The sequence below is a fragment of the Zingiber officinale genome, chromosome 6A (genome assembly GCF_018446385.1).
Source record: "Zingiber officinale cultivar Zhangliang chromosome 6A, Zo_v1.1, whole genome shotgun sequence".
NCBI classification, from domain to species: domain Eukaryota; kingdom Viridiplantae; phylum Streptophyta; class Magnoliopsida; order Zingiberales; family Zingiberaceae; genus Zingiber; species Zingiber officinale.
In genome coordinates, this window is record NC_055997.1 from 26,637,684 (window position 1) to 26,645,491 (window position 7,808).

Below are 7,808 nucleotides of genomic sequence, written 5' to 3' on the forward strand. Positions count from 1 at the left end.
GCGGTCAGCTAATCGACGATTTTGGAACAACTTGCCGATGGAGGGACTGGACCAAGCCTCTCGCCAGATAATTTCTGTGAGTTTTCCTTTATCTGGTCTCCTCTTATGATTTTCCTTTATCCGGTCTCCCCTTCTGAAACTATTTGTAATTCTTGCTTTTGTCTTCTGTAGGCCTGCTCCGCAGGTCTGAGTGTGATCCAACATGCCACCAATTTGCAGCGGGAGCACGAAGTGCTGAAGGCTCGCCTTCAAGAATTGGAGCTATCGCTTACACCCCGAGATCCGCTCAACCCGACACCCGGAGACCTGGCTAGATATCTTCGGTCCATCGGGGAGTCTGCTGAGTCTGCCCGAAGCATCGCCCATGCAGCTTTTGACAAAATAAAGACCTTAGAGGCGGCCTTGAAGACTAGCGAGTCTAAGTTGGCCTCTGAGGGGGAGCGTCGTCGTTCGATCGTAGCTGAACTGGATGAGAAAGATGCAAAACTGATCACTCTATCCTCAAGATTGAAGATTTTGCAGGAAACTCAGGAGGCTCTTCAGAAAGACTTAGTGGATGTCCAGACTCAGCTAACTTCCAGCATCGATCGGGAGAAAACTACTCAAAGTCAATGGGAGGCCAGCCAAGCCACGATCAAATCACTACAAACTGATCTTCTAAAGGCACAGGAGAACGCCTCCCAGGGCCAGAAAGATTTGGCTCTGATCCGAGACGATGTTGTGAAGACCAGGGCAGAGCTAGTGGTTTACCAAGCGGGTGAGGATGGTCGCCTTAGAGCGTATAGGGTATCCTATGTTACATCTCCTTTCTTCCTTAGGAAGATTGGAGGTTTGATGAATCTTATGTTATGTTATGGGGCGGTCGGCGGAGCTAGTCAACTGTTTGAGTAGGGTCTGCTCCACTCCACACGCTCAGAAAATTTCCTAGACACTGCTCGCCTGATGCACGAACTTCCAGCAGGATCTTATCCTTCCTTCAAGGATGATGACAACCTCTTTCTCCTCCCAGCACCCCCAACTGATGCTGAACCTTGATGTAAAAATGAAGCTGCAAAACATTTGCCGATATTGTTTGCCTGTAATTTCAAACTTGTTGCTATCTCGGACTACTTAACACTTTAATGGTACGACTGCCTATTTCAGACCTTCCCTCGGCTCGTTAATTTCCTGACAATACCTATGCGTATTTCCAGACCGGTATGAACTATGGCTATATGAATGTATACTTCGACCTTCTAGTTCAGGCTTTAGTTGGTCACGGTCGGGGCTCACTTCCTTACTCTAACTTGGTTTCATTCTCCTTTCCCCGCTTACCGCCCTGGCTTAGCCAGCCACCCTGGTCTGCTTTTTACACCGTCCTTCCTTAATCCGGCATAAGACAAAACCAGAGCGAGAAAGCGAGGGTTAGGAGTTCATAGAACACTTATAACTATCACGCCTTTTCCCGAAGTCTGTCTCCTCATACTTCGCGCTGATGCTTTTCTAGATATATCCTTGGGCTCTATTTTCTAAGTGATCCATCGGCCTTCTTTGCTCCGGCCAATTGTTGTGGGTTGGTGGATGATAACTGACCAAATTGCCCTTACGCCCAGCAGCTATAAATACTTTCCCCTCGCTTCTACCTCCTAACTTTTCCCCACCTTCTTCTTCCTCCAGCCTGAATCCGTTACTACGCTTGAACCTCTATTCTTGCGTCGGTAGCTCCTTGCTTGATTTCTTCCTCGTCAGCCTCATTCAACATGGCATCTTCCTCTTATCTGTCTTCTCTGGCTGCAATGTATTTCCCTGGTTCGTCCACCTTCAACGAATTAGACCCGGATGATCTGCGCTATAACTACGGAATCGCTGCCAACACCCATGTAATCCTCCCAACTGGAGTGCACCAGTTTTCTGCTCCTCCCGCCGGCTACTGCACCTTCTTCAAAGAGCAGTTCACTGCCAGACTTCGTCTCCCTCTTCACCCCTTCTTCTCTGATGTGTGCCGCTACTTTAAAATTCCCATGGGCCAACTAACGCCCAATTCTATAAGGCTCCTCTGCGGATTTGTAGTACTCTGTGAAGTATGCGAGCTATCTTGGTCTGCCCACCTGTTCCACTGTTTCTTCGTCCTTCATCGGCAGGAAGAAGACTCATTCCGCTTCCAGCCACGCATTCGAACTGCTTTTTTCTCGTCCCTTCCACCTTCTGAGGCGAACTGGAAGAGCAAATTCTTCTTCATTCGATTCCCTCATGAGGTGGAATGGCCCCTGCAATGGCAACCGCTGCTTCCCCTGACCCGCAACTAGGAGAGTTCCACCTTGAGACCTCCTATATAGAGGCTTCATCTCGCTTGGCAGGATGACAACTGAACTTAACGCGATTACTATCTGAGGAATTGTTGTCCTATTTTAGACTGAGTCGCCTTACTTCTGAAACACCCTACTCCTTGGGTAAGCTTCTCTTTTGATTCTTCTATGACTTCATGCATTTTGCTTTACCTGCTGTAACGGACACCCATACTATGGCTTATGGAGCTAATACTCTGACCCGTGCCTCAGAGGTCCAACCTCTTCCTTTAAGTGATATGGAGATAATGCAACGAGGTCGAGTTATCCTAGAGAGGAGGTCACTACCCTACTCGACGTCCACCCAGGGCGGGATAACCACCTCTACAACCCCCCGACCCAGTCTTCCTCCGAGGGCCTCGTCTACTTCCCGACCTGCCTCCTCTGTTCATCCCAGGGCCCCGCCTGTTGGTTAGTCCTAGGAAAATCGTACCGGTTTCATTGTACAAAAATTTTGTACAAGTGTCGAACCTTTCCTTAAATAACCTATTGTGTTCTTTAGAAGTTAAATTAGGAATCGCAGATGGAACTTAACATCATTGATTCCAAATTTAACTTATTTGTTCTTAATGGTTTAGATTTGAATCGCAAGCGGAACTTAACACTATTGATTCAAATCCACCTATGTTATTAATTCCATTAAATATTAATTTTCAAAATTATCTTCCAGGACTGCATGGCGAGGCACATGACCTTCTTGGATATGGGAGTAACCACCTCCGCCTAGACAAAGCCTTTGAAGGAAAGCTAATATTTAATTTCCTTAAATAACTCTAGGTTAACCAAAAAGAACAATCGAACCACACATTCGAAAACAAAGAAAACACAAACTCGAAAAACTAATTCGAAATACTAGATCTAATGCCTCTTGTGTTTGAAATTCTTACAAAAAGAAATAATTAGCATGATGCGGAAAACAATTGCTAATTATACCTCCTCTTTATATGCTAATGACCTCAAGATCTTCTGCCGTATTCCTCGGCTCGCCTTGGACGTCGTGTGAGCGACGATCCTCCAAGATGAACACACCCAAAAGCTTTCTTCCCCTTCCTCTAAAATTCGGCCACCACCACCACCAAGGAGAAGAGAGCAAAGGGAAAAGGAGAAGAGAGAGGGCCAACCACACCAAGAGATCCTCCAAGCAAGAGAATAAGAGTTGTGTCTCATGAAGCCTCCTCACCCCTTCTTTTATATTACTTGCCCAAGGCAAATAAGGAAAGAATTTTTACAAAAATTAAAATCTTCCTCTAGTTTTTCCTTTTCCCTTTTATTTTTCCTTTTCTTTCCTCTTGATTGAATCAATCACCAAATCAATGGTTGGATTGATTTAATCTTGGTCGGCCCCTTGCTTAGGCACCAAGCAAAGGTGGCCGACCACTTATAGGAAGAAATAAAAAAACTTTTTATAAAATTTTACAAGAAGAAATCCTCTTATAAAATTTTACAATCTCTCTTTCCTAAAGTGGATGTTAAATAGGAAAGTTTTTAAAAATTAAAACCATGTTTTAAAATTTAAAACTTCTCTTCAAAAGTTTCCTTTTTTAACATGAATAGAAAATTTTAAAATTTTAAAACTTCTCTTCTTTTTTTTTTTAAAACCATGAGGATGGTTAAAAAGGGAAAGTTTTGAAACTTTTAAAACTATCTATTAAACCATGTGGCCTAATTCAAATAAGGGAAATTTTTAAAATTAAAATCTCTCTTTTAAAACTTATAGTTTTCTATAAAGAGAAAATTTTAAAAATTAAAAACAACCCTCCTTGTTTGATTAATGTGGTCGGCCCCTACTTGTTTGGTCTCCAAACAATAGGGTCGGCCCCCATAGAAGAGGATGTGACCGACCCTTGCTTGGTCACCAAGCATTGGACCGACCCCCTTCTTGGACACCAAGATGTGCTTATATTTGAATGGACTTGAGGCTTTAATGAGGCTACGACAGAGACCTAGAGGAGAAATTGGTTTTGGCCTTCCGATGAGCTTGAGTATCCCGTGTTCGCCCCGAACACACAACTCAAGTTCATCGATAATAACTCATTCCACTAGAGAGTTATTATCGCACTACCGCACCAATCCCAAATTACATTATGGGCTCCTTCTTATCATGATTGTATTAGTCTCCCTGCGTTTAAGATAACGAATGCCCACTAACTAATTAAGTTACTGACAACTCACTTAATTAATATCTAGCTCCAAGAGTAGTACCACTCAACTTCATTGTCATGTCGGACTAAGTCCACCTGCAGGGTTTAATATGACAATCCTTATGAGCTCCTCTTGGGGACATTCTCAACCTAGATAACTAGGACACAGATTCCTTCTATAATCAACAACACACACTATAAGTAATATCATTTCCCAACTTATCGGGCATATTGATTTATCGAGCTAAACCTCACCCTTTGATAAGTCAAAGAAATAAATATTAAATATATGTGCTTGTTATTATATTAGGATTAAGAGCACATACTTCCATAATAACTAAGGTCTAGTTCTTTTATTAAGTCAGTACAAAAAGAACTTACCTAAAATGGTCCTACTCAATACACTTAGAGTGTACCAGTGTAATTTATTAGTCAAGATAAACTAATACTTAATTACACTACGACTATTCTAATGGTTTGTTCCTTTTCATCTTAGTCATGAGCAATTGTTTATAATTTATAAAGAACCGACAACATGATCTTCTGAGTGTGACACCACACACCATGTTATCTACTATATAAATTAATTGAACAATTACATTTAACAAATAAATGTAGATATTGACCAATGTGATTCTTTTATTTCAAAAATAAATGCTTACAAAAGCTAGGCTTTTAGTATACACTCTAATCTCGCCTGCATCCCAGCCTGCTACCTCTATTCATTCCCGACCGGCTATTGCTTCCCGATCAACTTCTGGCCTGGGTCGCGGCCATGGTCGAAGATCAACCAATGTAACTTATGCCAGTCCTGCCTTCAGAGAAGCATCTCAGGCGACTCGTCGTGCACGCTCTGTGACTGAACGCTCGAGTCGGGATACACCCTCTTCTTCTCGGCGTCGGGCCCGATCACCCTCTGAAGATTCTGATTCTAACGATCGACCTCTGGCTCACAGATCTCGCCGCAGAACTAGCAATCCTCGCCAAGCTTCGGGTCCTTCCTTTGCCCCTCATCCCTCGCCTTCTGTTGCCTCCCCCACTCCTGTCCCGGGCCCGTTAGATGCTCCTCCTGATCCACCTGACGTTGCTGCCAGGATTTCGCTAGCTCAACCTTCGACCTCTGAACAGCACAGGAGCGCAGAAGCCAACCCCTCACATTGCCTTTCACACACTACCTTACCACCGAATCCTTCCCGTGCGCCCCCTTCAGCTCCTTCTGGTTCAACTGCCGAGCCTTCACAACCACCACCACCTGCTTATCATTATTACCGGACCACCGCCCCCTCCGAGGTTGGGTTAAGATCAAGGCAGGATGTTCCCACCAGTACCTTGACAATGAAAGGTCACTTGGCTACTTTATGGGTAGAAAGTATGAGTCAGATGGAACACTTGTTACCGCCCGCCCAAATGGATGGATTTTCAGAGCTGTATACCAAGGTAAGCTTTAATTATTCCAACACTTATTATCTTTCCCGCTCTTATTAAATGTTTCCTTTATGTCCTAGGCTTATGCAGAATCTCTGATAATAAATCAATCATTCCATGCCACTCATCACCAGAATAAGATGTTGTGGGATAAGGTAACAGAATTGGAGCTTCAGTTAAATGACCCCACTAAGGCTAGTTATGCCCTGAGAGCTGAAATAAGGGACCTGACCAGAAGGAACACCCATCTGGAAGTATCCCTGGCGCAGGCCAACCATAAGCTTAAAGGCCTCCAAGAAGAAAAGAGCTAGATTGATATCGTGCACCAACAACACTTAGATCAACAAACTTTGGTGTATCAACAAGACACGAACCAGTTAACACAGAAACTACATTCCGAAGAGATCCTAGCATGAGAGCATAACAAAAGATTAGAGTCCCAGGCGGCGCAACTGGCGTCTCAAGCAGCAGAACTTCTGGCTGTCCTGGCTGAACTATCTCAGGCTCGTGCTACTGCAGAGGGAGTATCCACAGCCTTGACCGTCTACAAGGAAGGGGAGAATGCCCGCTACAAGCAGATCCATAATGGCTCATCTACATTCTTTAACAAGTTAAAGAACTTCTGTGCTTTAGAATTTGGTGGTTGTTCATTACTGATTGTAATCCAATCAAAACTTTGATCCACGCCATCAATCACCATAGTTCTATAACGAGATCCTTCTTCATTATTATGAACTCTTTCACAATCATTAGTTTTCTTTAATGGTTCACCATGTGCATACCATTGCTCGTAGCCACGAGTGAATCCATGTTTGACAAGGTGATAACGCACATCATTTTTATTTAAAAATTTTCTATTACGACACTTGCTGCATGGACATCTTATTTTGTTATCACTAACACATGTCGGATGTTCATAGGCAAACTCCAAGAATTCTTTGACTCCTTCAATAAACTCATGATGAAGATAACCTTTATCATCTTTTTGATACCACATCCAATTACGATTTGTAGACATTTCCTACATTTTTAAAAAATATACAAACATTTTTCAAAAACAAAATAAGCTAGAGCTAATCATTCTCTAAAAGCAGATATTATATTAAGACTAATTGGATAGTAATTAAGCTAAACATGAACATAAAAAATCAAGTTTTGTTACTGCTTCAATTGGATGAAAACTTGTATGCACAGCAAGAAAACAACAATATTAAAGCATTTCTATAATAATATCTTGTTGAAAAAATAATGTTATTAATAAAACAATAAATAAAAAAACATGACCAAGACCACGGCAGGGGAAAGACAGCAGCCAAGACGACTAAGGCAACAGATGTGGTGGTTGCGGTAGTGGCAAGGTAGCAACCAATTAGGTCGTGCAAGCGACTAGCGTCGTGTGCAACAACCACCGCGCGATTAGGTCACACGAATGACCTCGATCGCATGAGTAGGACGCAACTGGTGTTGCACATTCTAGAATAGAGAAGAAGACTGGAAAAGAAGCAAATGAGATACCTGAGCTTAAGCTTATTCGGTGGATCGTGGAAAGAACGTCGGAGACGAAGATCGCGTGCGCCTTAAGCCGGAGGGTTGCGCGCCTTAGAGTCGTGCGTGATTTGGAGCCAGAGAAGAAGATCACATTCCCCTTAAGTCAGAGCGCGTGCAAGGCGGAGGAGAAATCGCGTGCGGTGAAATCGTCTTGTGCGCCGACGAAGAAGAAAACGCACGAGCGAGTTCGGGATTTGGGAGAGAAACACACAAAATAGTGTTTAGGCTTTTTTATTATTTAAAATAAAATAAATTTCTAATTACTTAATAAATTATTTCTCATATTATAAACAGATTTATTTTCTGTTTAAAACAACTTTAAACAAATTTACAAAAAAAAAAAGTTTCGTATCAAATTTTGTTACTAATT